A 16,860-nucleotide genomic window follows, 5' to 3' on the forward strand; every position below is an offset into this window, starting at 1 on the left:
GGTTTCCTCACCGCTACGTTTTCCAGGTTGCTAGGTTTTGTTTTCCCACTCAGGTGAAAAACGTACGAACGTAGTTCCACTGCATAATGCACTGAGTGCGCTTCAGTGGGCGGAATTTTAACATCGTACGAGGAGAAGGTAAAGTCATTCCCACAGTGAAAACTCGCAACAACCATGCTCCTGATAAGATGGGCGTTCGGTTGAAGAGCCGCTGCCAGCATGACGGCATTATTTAATACGAGAAAGACTAAGATTACAATGAGCGACCTTGCTCACTCATCAACATCTCCAATTTCCACGACAGAACTTTGTTCCCAACGTTACTGCATCTTTTGGGTATGGCAATTGAGAAAAAGTCGAATGCGCTAACGTCCTGGAACCGGTTCAAGATAGAATTCCTGAAAACATTCCCTACGGTTGTTCGAAAGAAACAGGATGCGACCTTGCCGCAAATGCGAACGCAATACCCCAACGAACGTGTTGTTGTGTTCTTTGAAGAAATGATGAGGCTGTTCCGTCGCGCTGACGCTGGGATGGCGGCAGAGAAAAAGCTGTGCTTCCTAATGAGAGGTGTCAAAGACACGCTGTTTGCTGGGCTCGAGCGTCATCCCCCCAAAAGTGTCGCTGAGCTTTCGTCCGAGGACGCTTTGGTTGAGAAAACTCTTAACCTGCGAATAAACCCAAGATGGTACGACCGGCAAGTTAACATGTTCACAACTAACCCAGGCTGACTCCCTTAGAGCCTCATCAGATTCCTTGGGTGAAACCATTCGCGCCGTAGTTTGCGAAGAGCTCCGAAAACTCCTGTCAACAACGCCGCAGCCTCCAGTCGCAGCATTATCCGATCTTATCCATGAGGGAGTGCGGCATGCACTACAGGCTACTCGCCCGCCGCAAGAATGCGGAAAACCCGCAACCATGGCGTATGCCGCTCCCTTTCGCCTTCGTAATGCGCCTGCTGTTTGTCGCCAGCACGTCCTTCATACCGCCGTCCAGTCACCCGCCCAACCACCTGCTGTTAAGCCCCAACTTCTTGGAAAACGACGCGTGGCGAACTGCAGATCGCCGTCCCCTGTGCTACCACTGCGGAGAAGTCGGCCTCATCTACCGTCGCTGCCTTTACAGATAACACGGTTTGCGAGGTTTCTCCGTCGACGCACATCGCCCGTTGCCCTGCCCACGACGGAGTGAGACCGACGAGTACCTATAGCAAACCAGGCGAAATTCGCCGCGCTTAAACCATTGAGAGTCGCCCTATCCAGATGAATTAACCAGCCATCGCAGCAACGCCGACTTTACACGTGGAATATCCCCAAGCCCAAGAAGGGGAATATAAAAGCCGCAGGTTCTGGATGTATAGTTGCGCTACGGAGAAAAAAAACAGCCCAAAGACGCAACGATGCATTCAAGACCAAGATTCACGACGCTCCCGCAGCCAGGCGCTCCGATCCACCCCTGACTTGACACCACGAATGACGAGAGTAACACGCCGCGACGCCTATCCGACGCGACAGAAATTCGCAACTAACAACACGATGAGAACGACGAAGCGTACCCACCGACCATGAAATCGAACAGCTAGCCGTTACTAGCTTGCAATCCCCAAGGTACTCATCATGATGCGGAGGGGTACAATACCCCGCGGGATCATGCCCAAAGTGACAGTGCCCGTGCTTCCAGCCCTGTGGCGCGTCCGACGTATCCTTTTAAGGGATTGACAGTCGAAAGAGAAATACCTCCCTCAATTATGAACATCTTCTTCGACTTGCAGACAATGTTCATGTCCCTCCGTCCAAAGTTATCCCGCGCCGAAGGTACGATCGTGTCACCGTTTCCTTAATTGGGTGCGCTGTTAGAAGATATGCGGAGTCGACTCAAGGGAGCGAACAACCCCCCCCCCCCCCGAATCTACAGGGCACAGGTGACGAAGGGGGTGGCCGTCTGATGTGCGGCTTTCACCGACCAGAGCGGTAAAAATGAGTCAGACCCTTGAACGAATAAACAACACAAGGACTTATATTTGAACAGGCAAAATACTGTATTTATATATATATATATCTATAGAAGCACGAGGACAAGTAACGTTAACAATAGGTAACTTAAAACGTATACAATTAAGAGAAACAGTACAAATACAAAAAGTACAATAAGGAACTCTAACAATGAATATTACGAGGTAGAAAAGTTAACTAAAAGAAAAGAGTTCGATGCATATGAGAGACGAAGTCCCACAATATTCACCGACCGGACCGGACGATGCACCGCTGTCGGAGGCGATTCGGCTACCTCTAAAGCGTGGCTTCGTCGTAGGCCAGGCCACGTGGCCAGGCCATTCGAGACGATCAGGATGATTCGAGGCCCGGCAGGCCGGGAGTACGTTGGAGTCCTCCAGGGCGCGGGTCGCCGATGGTGGTGCACAAACTGGCAGGAGCCGTGACGTAACTAATTGCTTCGGTCAGGTTCCTCTTTTTATAGGTGCGCCGGCGCGGAGAGAGAGGGCACAACACACAACGCGCCCGGCGCCGTCCAGCGCTCAAGTTCCCTCTTTCTCCCTTCTGGAATCATCGGCGCGCCTTAGCACTTGAAAAGCTACGCTCGCCCCCTCGAAATCGCTCAAAGCTTCGGCGCAAGCTGAGCGGCGAAGGTTTTATTTTGTGTATTTTCTTGCCGGGAAGCCGGCGAGTGGGCTGTGTTACTGCCTCCTCGTTCGAGAGGGTTCCAGGGTCTTCCCGGGGCGAAGAGAACCGAAACGGAATGAATCGGACGACTGTTACAAGAATAAGGCGCTGTACAATAATATGAAAAAGCTATACGATACTTTTAGACGTCGTACGATCGAGTTTGTGACCGAGCCCCCCACTTTCAGAATATTATGCAATAATATTCTCAAAACTCTCAAAGTCGTGCGTACGCTTCGTTCTATAGCGAACAAAAGATGCAGTGCGTACTAACACAAAATCAAGTACAGTGATGTTGTTCTGAATAATAAATAATGACGCGTACATAGTTTCCGCACAGAACAAGGGTTTGGCACAGATTCCTCCCAAACACACAGCCTACGTACAAATGACAAGTTCAGGAACCAATACAGTCTTTCAGAGATAACTGAGAATGCCGAACAAACTGGGTCACATTACAAGGGTCTGGACAAGCGTCATTACAAGTATGGGACTTGCGGTCAATACAGACTACAATCTAGTGCCTAAGTTCCGTATGCTCACATACAATGAGTGTTATTTAGTACCCAGAAATACATGCAATGGACTGGTACAATGAAACTCATAAGAACCATAGCTAATATGCTGTTCACAAAGAATAAGATGCAACCGCAACGTTCACGAATACCAGAACTAGTTACCGCCAATAATATACAGCAAATGTACTGTACAATCAGTAATACCCATAATTACAAACTTCACGTTCGGTACAATATAGAAGCCGCGAATGCAGAGGTCAGGCACCACCTTGTGAAGATACAACCTAAAAATTGTACTCGCGGTACACAATTACTGTTATACATTGGTTTGCACTCTGCTTAGGTAGTCTGCTGTCACATTCTCGCTCCCGTTAATATGTTCGACTGTGAACTGGTGTTGCTGTAAAAGCAGACTCCAGTGGAGGACTGTACTGTTCAGCTGTTTAGCTTGTTGAATGTAACGGAGCGGCTGGTGGTCGGTTTGCACGATAAATGGCTGTCCGTAGAAGTACGCGTTGAACTTTTGGACTCCGCAAACCAGGGCGAGACATTCTCTTTCACTAGTGCTATAAGCGACATCTCTGGGGGACAATTTTCCTGCTGGCGTATGCTATACGCCTCGAGCTTCGCGATCGCTGCGCCGCCTGCCGCCGCTTCTCCGCGGCGTTGACGGGATTTGCGCTGCGTGACTGATAGGGGCTCGTGCAGTGTTTTGGTTCTGTTTCGCTTCTTTTCGCCTTTCCGCGCCCTAAAAAAAAACTTGTTATGGTGATGACTATAGGCAAAGATTACGTTTAGGTCACTTAAAAAGCAGCTGCGTCTTCGTAGAGTACGCGATCGCCTGCAAGAGCTACCCGGGGACGCGGTTCTGCGCGCTTCGTCGCCGCTCTTCCGGGCGTCGGCGACGGCAGCAACATATCACCCATGTCACCTCCAAAACATCAGGCACAAATGAATTCGACTGACGCCTCGTTTAGGCCTGATACTGGCACAATGAGAGGTTGGCGTCATTTTGCAGCGTGGACAACGAATGCGGCATCGTTTCGCATATATACGCCGCAGAAAAATATGTTTCGGGGATGTGATTAGTGATTACCCAATCCCGGACAATAACTTATGCCTTTTATAAGAATATAAACCATGCGAGAATGTAAAGTATATTCCAAGCCTGTGCGTCGTTAAATATGTGCCCACACACGCCATATAGCAAGAACCAAGGAAATAAAACCACAGAAAAATAAATGCTATGCCAATGCGGAATTTAGAAACAAAGCTCTAACGGAAATTACAAAAAAAAAAGAGTGCAGCTTCTGGCATGCTAAAGACGTTCGTCTAAGCTTAAGCCAGGTAGGTTTCACTAGACCAACTATACGCGAAATGCACTGCTATTTCGCGAGAAATCGGGGGGGGGGGGACGCTGTGTACAAATGCGGAGCGGAATCAAGCAATGAACGTTTTAGTAATCCCACACATGAATATCGCGTTCACTTTCCTTTTGTTTTTCTACTTCAACGAAGAGCTGATCGTACGACGGATGCATTTTTGGAAGTATACAGGGTAGGCTGTTCAACAAGCGATGAAATGTGTCGTTGGAAGAGTGTGGTATGTGATAAGGCCCTCTGATTTCAGTTTCTGGTTTATTATGCAGGCTTCCTGTGCCATATGACGATATTTCGAAGAAGCATTTAGTCGCGGACGCGGATTATATTGTAAGCCCGTCTCCGCGCTGCTCGCAGAGGATATATGTAAGCAGATGAAGGTCTGCGGGCGCGCACCTCAAGACAAGACGACTCTGTCGTGTGCTGATCCCAGAGTATAATTATGCATTGTCCATCGTACTTTTGTTGAATATTTCCGAAATTAACACAGACTGGCTTGAAATGGTGGTGATCAATATCTGGGGTATTATATTGGCAAACGTAACTGGTGTGCTGTCAGGTATGAGTGCTCCGCTGATTATGTAAGCGCACAAAACCGATTTAAATCGTAGTGTATAGCCGTAGCATGAACATCTGAGGAACATGTGGTTACGGAGACACGGCTAGTAAATTCAGGTCAGCGTAACTACAATCGGCTCCATCATACGCCGATTCCGCGACGCTGGCCTGTGACACACACCTGGCGCTTATACAGACCGAAAATACCACACTAAGATCGCGTCGGAAACATTTACACTCTCGTAAACACACCCCATTTGCGAGCAGAGTGACTGCTCCACACAAACATGAATTTCAAACGCTCACAAACGGTAAATCTCAGTCGTGAACGTGCCGCAAAAGCAGCGGCGGCACTGGGGAGCGGGGCGCGGAGTCCCGCGCCTGCTTTCGAAACGGGCCGCTAGGGGGATTTCAGTGGCGCCCCTACAGGCCGCGCTCGAGGCGTATAGGGTGTTGTGTGCCCTCGCAGTGTTGCATGAGCACAGCACCGAGGCTGGTTTGAGAGGCGTCAGTGCGGAGCACGAATGTCTGTGAAGTCCGGGAGTCGAAGTATCGGAGGGCTAGAGATGCGCCGTTTGAGCTTTTTGAATACTTCTTCTTGAGCGGCACTGCACTTGTCGATGTTTGTTCCCCTTTTTGGTGAATTTGGTTAGCTGTGCGCTGATCTCGGCACAGTTCGGAATAAATTCGCGAAACAGCCTGTTAAGCCGAGGAATGCGCGAGCTTGCCGTTTTGTTTTCGGTGCCGGCGCTGTCTTGATCTTTTCCAGCTTTTTTCCAGCGGTGCTAGTTCTCCTTGTGCAATTCGATGTCCGAGGAAGTCGATCTCTGTTGCCCCGAACTCAGACGTGCTTGGGCGAACAGTCAGTCCAGCCGCTTCAATTCTGTGTAAAAGTGCTCGGAGTGATGCAACGTGCTCTTCCCACGTGTTGTTGGCAATTAATACGTCGCCGTAGTAATGATTAACACCGGGGACACCTTTGACGATTCGTCGCATCAGCTTGGCGAAGACGGTGGGAGTGGTTTTAATTCCGAACGACATGTAACGGAACTGACAAAGTCCCGACGTTGTGGAAAAGGCAGTCTTTGGTTTGCACTCCTCCGAAAGTGGAATTTGCCATTAACCGTTTACAAAGTCTAATTTGGAAAAGTACTTTTTGCCGCCTGCGGCCGCAAATACGGAATCAGCTCGAGGCATTGGTTCTGAATCGGCAACTAGTATGTTGTTGAGTTTTCGGTAGTCTACGATGAACCGATTGGTGTGGTCGGGCTTTTCCACCAGCAGCACCAGGGAGTTTTAAGGGGACAGCGATTCCTCTGCGATTTCCAGGGTCTTCATGTCCTGTACTTCCTTCTCCATGTTCTCCACCGTAGCGAGCGGCAGTGGGTATTGTTTTACGTGAACCGGGGTGTCGGTGGTGAGCTCCAGTTGACATTCCACCAAATTAGTTTTTCCCGAAACGTTCGAGGAAATCTTAGAATGTTGCTTTAATTCTGCCTCAATTTGGGCTTTTTGCGTTGCTGTAAGGCGTGGCGAAAGTTTGACGTCAGCGATGCCTTCCGTCTTAACAAAGTCTGGAACTGGTATGCCGCTCTCTTCACTCGGTTCAGATACGCCGCATATCGCGTTGCACACCATCTTTCTCGGTTGGGTTTAACTTCGTACTTCTTCAACAGTTTGGCGTGAAAGATTTTGGGCCCACAGGGTGTCTCGATGAAGTAGCCAGCTTCCCCTTTTCTTTCTTTAACCTCGAATGGTCCTTTCAAGTGGCGAAGACGCCTGTTGTTATCTGTCGCGAAAAGGACTCAGACTTTGTTTCCGGTCTGGAATCGTCGATTCCTCGTGTTTCGGTTGTACAACTTCGCATAACGGGCTCTTGCTTTCTCGAGTTCTTCGTGAGCTACACGACAGGTTTCTTCCAGCCTGTTACGAAGGTCTAGAACATGTTGATAAGTAGTTTTGGTCATCTCATCCAGGCTTTCATTACTCTTATCTCCTTAAGGATGGACAGGGGACCTCGGATGTGGCGGCCGTATAGTAGCTCGAAGGGAGAGAATCCGAGGCTTGCTTGCGGCACTTCTCTGTGCGCGAAGAGCAGTGGAGCTAGGTAGCGATCCCAGTCCCTGGCTTTCCTCGCACACATGTGCTTCAACATGAGTTTTAAGGTTCCATTGAACTTTTCAACCATACCATTTGCCATCGGGTGGTATGGGCTAGTGTAGAGTTGGCTTACTGAGAGCAGCCACGCCACTTCCTTCATGAGTTAGAATGTGAAGCTGGTCCTCCTGTCACTCAACACCTCTTTAGGGACTCCCACGCGAGAAAACATCTCGACTACCGCTTCGGCGACGCGTTCCGTCTCCATTCTTGGCAGTGTAATGACATCCGGGTAGCGGGTTGCACAGTCCATCAGCGTGAGGATGAATCGGTTTCCAGCCTTCGACGGTGGGTGGGTCGGACCAATCCTTCGGTCCTTCGGTCCTTCAGTATTTTCGGTATTTTGAGACCGGTCCTTCGTTTTCTCTCCACCTATGTGGCCAGCCATGATGCTGTCGTGGGCCGTTTTCAGAACGGTCTGTCAGCGGCCGATGGGGACGACTATTTGCCGTACTTCCGGACCGGTCTTCTCGGTGAATCGCCTGTAAAGGAGGTTATCTTCCAGCTTGCACTCGATCTTATGTTTATACTTCTAGTTTTTCGTCTCCTTGCCGATTTGGGCTAAGCAGGATTTCAGAGAGTGTTCCTTTTCTTGTTATTCAGCATAACTGCACACTTCAGGTGGTTCGGACGTCGGCGCAGGAGTCTTTAACGGCTGAAAGCGTCGCGCCTTCTTTTCTGACTGTGCTCTTGTGACCACGGCCGCAACTTTGCCTTCGGCTGTGACATCGGGGTGTGGCTCATCAATAACTTGCTGTTTGATCGTGCCAGGGGTATTTCTTCCTGGGTCCGTGAAGCTATGGGATGGTCGGGGGCTCTTACTCCGTTGATGTTTCCGAGAATGATGTCGTACAGCAGCGTTTTCATGCAGAGGGCGTTTACCCTTCCGCTGTAGTAGGGAGTCTGTACCTCGATCTGAGCCTCGGGCAACTTCCCAACGGTGCCGTCCGCTAAGTAAACGGGGCTAGTCTCCCCGGTGAGATCTTCATCTCGTACCAAGTCTTTTCGCACGATCACTACTCTGCACCCCGTGTACGGAAAACAAACGTCTTGATCGGTCAACTTTCCCTGAGCAACGGGCATACTCTCCCCTCGGAACTCCGATCCCGACATAACGACCGCGTTCACGACGGGGATCTTCTTGCCACTCTTGAGTTCTCCAAAGCCTTCGCTGATATCTTCGGGCTTTGGCTGCTTAGGTGGTGCGTAGACGCACGAAACTTGAGGCACTTCGTTGTTGCTCCTGTAAACGTCTTCCTTGTGTCTGTAGCGCCCGCACTTGAATTATTTTGGAACGTTGCTACCCGTGAAATTGCCCCGGCACTTGTTTGCGTGGTGCCCCAACTTGTTACCCAGGTAACACTTGGGCGGGGGCTTCTGACCGGCTGTTTTCTTGTCCGGCTCAATGCGTCCAGAGTCTTCTCGTTTCTCCTTTTTTGCCTTTCCCAGATTGGTGCTTCTCTGCGCCTCAAGGTATTGGTCGGCCAGTTCCAACATTTCGGCAAGAGACGTCGCAAGAGACGGTACAAAGAAAGAATTGGGTGACACCCATTCAGAAATTGCTCTTTTATCAATAGCTCCCTCAGTGATGCATACTCCTTTTCAATTTCGGCTAGCTCTGTCCAGCGGTCGAAATAGTGGCCCAGGCGAGCCGCAAATTGTGTTGAGGTTACTCCATCTGCGGGCGTTTCACTTTTGAACTTCTCTCGGAAGCCATTCACAGTGAAGCGAAACTTTTTCAACAGCGCGGCCTTGAACTTGTTGTAATCAGCGGTGTCCGCCGGTGTCAAGCTCCCAAACACGCTCAGTGCTTCGCCGCTTAAGCGGGTGCTTAGAGCAGTAGACCATTGGTCTTCCGGCCAATTTTGGCTCCCGGCTATTCCTTCAAACCGACGAATGTGAGCGTCGAGATAATCCTTTTTTCGTCAAATGCCACAAGGAGCTTGCTCAGGTTCAGGCGTACGTCGTTATTTTCTTCTCTTATTCTCCGATCAGCTGACGTTGGTTCTCTCACCAAACGTAGTGCCTCGATTGCTGTTTTTAATCTCTCAATCTCATCATTGCGTGCTTTCTCCTCTCGCTCCGCTTTCGCTCACTCCCTTTCGGCCTCTGCCTGGCGGGCTTTCTCTTCTCGCTCCGCTTTCTCTCGCTCCCTTTCGGCCCCTGCCTGGTGGGCTATCTCTTCTCGCTCCGCTTTCTCTCGCTCCAACTGAAGTTGTCTCTGAAATTCTTTCTCTCTTTCTCTTTCAGCCCTCTGAGCCTCTTCTAGTGCTGCCTGTCTTACTTTCTCAGCTTTCTCATTTTCGTCTGTTTCTTTCTGCGCCACCCACTTTCGTAGTTCGGCCCCTGACAGGCCCAGCTGGCAGCCCAACGCAACAATTTTCTCTAGATCCATGATTGCAAAATCACCGCAATCAGTACACGATACTCTAGCCTACAGCTAGGTATATGAGCCCAGAGAAAGTTAACGAGAGCACCAACTCATAAAGACAGTAGCAATCTATGCCGCAAAAGTTCCAGGCTCTTTCTCTTCCTTAACGTCCACATCAGACGTCCTGTCGCGGACGCCAGAAATTGTCATCGTTTCCTTAATTCGGTGCGCTGTTAGAAGATATGGGGAGTCGAGTCAGTCGACTCAAGCGAGCAAACAACCCCACCGAATCTACAAGGCACAGGTGATGAAGGGGATGGCCGTCTGATGGGCGGCTTTCGCCGACCAGAGCGGTAAGAATGAGTCAGAACCTTGAACGAATCAACAACAGAAGAACTTAAATTTGAACAGACCAAACACTGTAGAAGCACGAGGACAAGTAACGTTAACGATAGGTAACTTAAAACGGATACAATTAAGAGAAACAGTACCAATACAAAATATACAATAAGGAACTCTAACAATGAATATTACGAGGTAGAAAAGTTAACTAAAAGAAAACAGTCCGATGCATATGAGAGACAAAGTCCCACAATATTCACCGACCGAGCCGGACGATGCACCGCTGTCGGAGGCGATTCGGCTACCTGTGAAGCGTGGCTTCGTCGTAGACCAGGCCATTCGAGACGATCAGGATGATTGGAGGCCCGGGAGGCCGGGGGTACGACCTTGCAGTCCTCCAGGGCGCGGGTCGCCGATGGTGGTGCACAAACTGGCAGAAGTCGTTCTTCCATCCCGACGTCGAAACGTAACTAATTTGCTTCAGCCCGGATTCTCTTTCCATAACTGCGCCGGCGCGGAGAGAGAGGGCACAACACACAACGCGCCCTCCGCCGTCCAGCGCTCAAGTTCCTCTTTCTCCGTTCTGGAATAAAATTGACAGTTGGGCTAGTTGGTTTTGATTCATCGTAAGTAGCGCTAGAGACGGGACACAGAAGAGGAGACACACACGACGGCGCTAACTCGCAACTGACTTTATTAGGCGAAAACACAAATATATACCCAAAAGAAAGAACACGTGCCCAGGTCAAACCCGAAAATGCAGTTTGATAAACACAAAGGTCATAGGATTACGATTCGAAAAAAAACACACAAGATTACACTGCACATAGTCAACAACCAACCAGCGAAACATCTAAGTTAATGCATTTGACAAGAACAGAAATTCCTTTTCATGAAGTGCTACCGACGCGTGGCTGATACACTTATCCTCGTGCTTTCTTATATAAAAAGCTTCGATTACCTCGCGTGTCAATTGGTGCCTGTGTCGCCATAACACACTGGTATTTTCAAAAAGTGGACAGCATTGCGCCTGGGTCTTATCTTTGTGGGTCGTGCAATGTCGAGTGATATGTGCATGAGGGTATATATTGGGTATATATCTTTTATATATATATATATATATAGCGATGAATAAGTTCCGGGATTCGGTTTCAAAAATACACGAGAGGGTAGACACACGTATGAAAACGATGATCGAACTAACGTTTCGACCGGGGTCCGGTCTTCGTCAGAGTAAAAAAAAAAAAAAAGCTCTGACGAAGACCGGACCCCGGTCGAAACGTTAGTTCGATCATCGTTTTCATACGTGTGTCTACCCTCTCGTGTATATATATATATATATATATATATATATATATATATATATATATATATATATATATATATATATATATATATATCTTTTGGGTATATATTTGTGTTTTCGCCTAATAAAGTCAGTTGCGAGTTAGCGCCGTCTTGTGTGTCTCCTCTTCTGTGTCCCGTCCCTTCTGGAATCGTCGGCGTGCACTGGAAAAGCTGCGCTCGCCCCCTCGAAAGCGCTCGAAGCTTCGAAGAAAGCTGAGCGGCGAAGGTTTTATGTTTTGTATTTTCTTGCCGGCGAGACGGCGAGTGGGCGGTGTTACCGCCGCTTCGTTCGATAGAGTTCCAGGGTTTTCCCGGGGCTAATAGAACCACAACTGAATCAATCGGATGACTGTAACAAGAACTAGGCGCAGTACAATAATATGGAAAAGCTACACGATACTTTTAAACGTTGTACGCTCGGGTTTGTGACAGATCTACGAGCTACGATCAAAGTTAGCTGAGTAACGCCGTGCAGAAGTCGCCCCACATAATCCCCATTCTCTGCCCCGCAGTACTTCGTGGATGCTCTGCGCAACCCCAGGTACTCTGCGTGCAATGCACACGTCCCCGAACCGTCACTCTCTTCTCCCCTGCAGCCTGTGCAGCACCACCCAGATAAAGAAGTTAGGCGTTTCGCAACTGACCCAAACCACGTTCTGCACATTCAGCCTCTTCTTCCATCTGTTCATCCATGCCCCGAAACTATTTGCTGAAATGAACTTTCGGGAACGATCCATCCGGAATCGGAGTGAAACAAGTTAAACTCATTCCCAACCGTACCGGGTTGACGTTGGGTTTTGCGGACCGAGCGCCGATAGAAAATCTCGAAAAAGCCATCGAAGGAAATACTCAGCTTAGAACAGCCATCAAAGTCATTCGTCCTCTACGCCGTTTCCCACAGTTTAAATCAGTGGTGTAGACCCCAGCACCGTTCCTGGTATATTGCGGACGAACATCATTGCTCGCAATGGGTTGAATGTCCTCGAAGAAGAGTTTAAACGCACGACGTACTTCAAGGACCGTACTGGTAACAGCGCCCATATTGTGCCATATCGTGGAGGTTTCGCCGTCCGGCGACCACATCCTGAAAACGAAAGATCGCTTGTTGATTGGCTGGACGTCCTGTCCTATTAAAGAAAATTTCTACGTGGCGGCATTCAGTCGCTGTTGCACATACGGCCACGTCACTTTACGATGCAACTCGGAGAGTGTCTGCTGCTTGTACTGTGCGGTTGCTCACCTCGCAGAAGACTGCACCCTTGCCGACAAAGAGAACGTTGTGTATAAGGAGTGTGGCGTGGCAGGGCGACGTTCCGACCACACCTTCAACGCACCGTGCTGTTTTACAGTAAAATGGAGGGTGGCCCGCGTGCGTCAAAAAACGTTTTATGACACTACTCCGGCATTTACCTCGCCCTCTTCCGTTTCCGCCTAGCAAAACAGCGCTAACCAGCCGCTCAAAATTCAACATGGATTCTTTAAAATTTCTTCAAACAAATCTAGACCACACTCGTGCGGCAACCCCACACCTTGTTGATTTCGTCGAAGCAGAGCACATTGATGTGGCTGTAGTTTGTGACCTATATGCTCGCGGATCAACCGTGCTTGGAGTGCTACCCGATTGGTTTCGTATTTTGCACCCAGACACTCCCCGATGCAGAATCCTTATACTCCGGCGTAAATTTGATGTATTTCCCCTCGCCGTGTCTGCTTATGTTGTGGCTCTGCGACTTCAAAATCAGGAGTCCAGCGTGCTTATCATGGCTACTTATGCTGCGCACTGATGGACTTTATTTTGTCTCGAATCGATGACTTCCTCCAACGACACTGTGCTACGACTGTGATGTTGGCAGGAGATTTCAACACCCGGAATCCCATTTTGGGAGGCGATGTTTCAAAGTCCCGCGGCGCCCAGCTTGCCCAATTCATTCACGCGACCCGACTCAAAATACTGAACGATCCAACTTCGGCAGTGACCTTTCAAAATACCTACTGGAAGTCTAGGATCTACCTTACCCTTGTTTCCGGTCCCATTTCGGAAGGTGACTGTTTGTGGAATGTACATGACACGCCAACTTTATCAGGTCACATGTGCGTATTATTCGGCTTGCAACGGTTTCCACTGCCCATGAAATGACGGTTTACCAAAGCATCATTACAATACTTGGTTGAGGAATTGGCAGGAGATGATTGGATTCAAAATTTCAAACCACGAGATGCCTCTACAAAGTCCGCCCTCAACACAGTTCTTGACGTCTTTAATTCCAAATTTGCCAGTTTAAAAAAAAAGATTGAACGAAAATGTTTGAGCGAGAAGTTTGAAAGATAAGTTTGACGAAGTTTGAATAAAAAAAGCCAGTTTATATACGAGGAACTGAAGATTTTCTGCACGTTGTTAACGCCGAAGCAGTGCTGCCAGACCCAGCGAAACATTCAGCCAAGACCAACTTTCTTAAGCCGAAAAACCCGAAAAGCGTGCGACGGCTCCGCGGAGCAGGCGCATAGTATCGGTGCTTCGTCAAAAATTTCGCAAAAATCACCGAACGTCTCACGCGCCTGACTAAAGACAGCGTTCAGTTCGGATGAAAAAGCAGCCAAAGGCCTTGTGCGAGCTTCAAAATCGCCAACAGCGACCGCATTTGCTTGCCCATTTCGACGAATACTCCGAGACGGAAAGGCACACGGACGCCAGTGATGAAGTCTTGGGTGCTGTCCTCGTAGAAAAGCACAAGGGCTTAGAATAGGTAATCATTTAGGCCAGTCGCATTCAATCAAATGAATTTAACTAATACTCGGCCTCTGAAAAAGAGTACCTCGCCATAATATGGGCCATTTCTAAGTTTCGCCCACACGTTTATAGCTGTCCATTTAACGTCGTGACTGACCACAATGCACTCTGTTCACTTGCAAATTTAAGGGCCCGTCTCGCCACCTGGGGCAATGGAGCCTACGCCAACAGGAATTCGACGTAACTATCGTTTACAAATCATACAGGGAACATTCGGACGCCGACTGGCCGTCACGTTCCCCTATTGACCAGCCACCACACGACTCTGATATAGACGCCGCAATCCTCGGCACCGTGGCGGAAAGCAACCTAGCCCGCCAGCAGCTAGCCGATCCGGAGTTGTGAGTCGTGATCGGCTACCTCGAATCACGTAACGTAGAAGGGCCAAAATATTTAGGTGTAACTCCACTGAATTCTGCCTAAAAAATTCGCAGTTCTGAACTTTAAACATGCCACGAGAATGAAGTACAGACTTTGTCAAAATTTTCTAGGTCCCGGCTCCTGCGGCCGGGGCAGGCTTGTGGGCGAAAGGGGCGCTGCGGTCGCCGCTGCCAGCTGGTTGCGCTACTAAAGAGAGTGAGGGTGAGCGTTCGCTCTTGCTTTCTTTCTCTAGCGGCGCGTCCGCCAACTGTGGCGCGCTGCCAGTTTTTCAGTGCAGCCACTGCGCAGCAGGTGGCGTCGTGCAGGAATCAGGATAAATTTGGAAGCACGCTGTCTCGTGCATAGCCGCGCACCGTTCAAGCTTTTTCATTTCGTTTTAGACAGCGCGCCAACTCTTTTTGCCAAGCATGCGCTGTTGATTGTTGCCGTTTTTTTTCTGCAGGCATGAAATATCTATCGCAGAATACACCTTTTTTTCTGCGCGTGCACATTCGAGGATACGCGATAAAACAATTAAAGTAGAGAGTATCCTGTCGTGTTACAGAAGCGCGTATATTATAGGTTGAAGCAATGGGCTAACCTACCTAGCTTCCACATTAATCACATGTGCCTAAATTGCAGCGCAAAATTCTACCTTAAAACTTTTCTGTTATATTACAACAAAAGAAAATTTCAGTTGCAGAAAATATGATAGTTTAAACACTTCGCATAATCAAAAATCCGTATAATATCATCTTAGTTCTTGTGCTTGTTAGTTTCTCTGCTGTGGAGTTGGGCGTCCCTTCCAATTCCTGTCAGCTAACCAATGACTATTTCTGTGGGGTATAGTTGGAACTTAAAAGCCATCCATAATTCACTCATCAAGCGCAAAAATAACTAGCGAGAAGCAGCGCCGAGTCACCTAGTCCCAACATCAAGCAGTTCGACGATTGCTTTCCTGTTTCCTGCAATAAACAATGCTGTTAACGCTGTTTCGTTGACTGTATACGCTCCGCTTTGGCTTACTGCAGAAGCGCTCAACAGTAAGTTGGCGGTTAAAGCTCTGGGTTGATCAGAATTTATGAAAGCACAACAAACTTCTGGGTTACAAATGCGAAGAGGCTTTTATGCAGCAGTTTCTCGGCGTGTGCGCTTCTCACGTCGATAGTGTAGTGGATAAAGTGTCCGACTACGCTGGCCGTAACGTTGGGCTGGCCCGGAGGCCGCAAGTTCGAATCGCACAGGGGCACTTTTTTTTTTAGTTGAGCGGTTTTGTGCCATTTCATGCAAAACATGTAAGATTGAGAAGAGAATTCGGCAAAAGAAGGGGAAATTCAGCAGGGAAACTGGCTACAAACTGTTTAAACACCCCGTAGGTCTGAGTTCTGCTGCAATGGTTGCCAGACAACTGAAGCGGCCACGACACGGCTCACGTGGATAGAAAACTGTTTTTTGGTAATGAATAAAGGATGCATTATTTTTTAAATATGGGGTATTATTTAAAAAATAATGCATCCTTTATTCATTGCAAAAAAACAGTTTTCTATCCACGTGAGCCGTGTCGTGGCCGCTTCAGTTGTGTGGCAACCATTCCAGCAGAACTCAGACCTACGGGGTGTTTAAACAGTTTGTAAACAGTCTGGCTAAACACGGCGCTTAGCAGGGAGAAATTTTCCAGTGTCTACGAAGAAAAGGGCCGTTATACTTCTGCAGTTTTGGACGACGGTTTTTTTTAAAGTGCGAATGCACTTCTTAAGCGAGCCTGAAGCGTCCGCCGCCGTCCGCATTCCGCCGCCGTCCGCATAGCAACAGCTGCGGGTGCGCGCGCTCCTCGTCTTCCTTGGCAACGGGGGGAGATGGGCGCGCGCTGCCTGGCCGCTGACATGGCACATACCCACGTGGGGGATTGGCCAGGAATCTCCTCGTCTTCCTTGGCAACGGGGGGAGATGGGCGCGCGCTGCCTGGCCGCTGACATGGCACATACCCACGTGGGGGATTGGCCAGGAATCGGGCGTGAGAAGGGCTAATGCACCCGCTTAAAGGAGTACTGACACGAAATTTCAAAGGTGAGATACGCTCTAGCAATCAAGTACAACGACAACACAAATAGGTGTCTGTGAATAAATGCATCTTTCTTTCTTTGTAGTTGTGTGTGTGTGTGTGATCTCTCTTTCGCGAACGTTACCGAACCGCGCAAATTCAACTCCTGCATTCGCACTTTCACATTCTTCCCCTCGGTTAAATGCGGGGAATTTTTTTTTTCAAGTTACTTCTCTGACTCCTGGTCAAATATTTATTATTCCCGATATCGCGCGCTGCTCTCCCAGTTTCAGTTTCGTTATAAAAGATTAAGTGTTTGAA

At 48.9% G+C, this 16,860-nt stretch overlaps 1 pseudogene; it reads right to left on the reverse strand.

Annotated features, from left to right (window-relative positions):
• Window positions 1-5,918: 5,918 nt before the first annotated feature.
• Window positions 5,919-16,860, reverse strand: part of LOC144152644 (uncharacterized) — a 54,671-nt pseudogene continuing 43,729 nt past the window's right edge.

Source organism: Haemaphysalis longicornis, unplaced genomic scaffold (genome assembly GCF_048455015.1).
Source record: "Haemaphysalis longicornis isolate Haplotype H1 unplaced genomic scaffold, Haemaphysalis longicornis Haplotype H1 scaffold_1, whole genome shotgun sequence".
In the NCBI taxonomy this organism is placed as follows: domain Eukaryota; kingdom Metazoa; phylum Arthropoda; class Arachnida; order Ixodida; family Ixodidae; genus Haemaphysalis; species Haemaphysalis longicornis.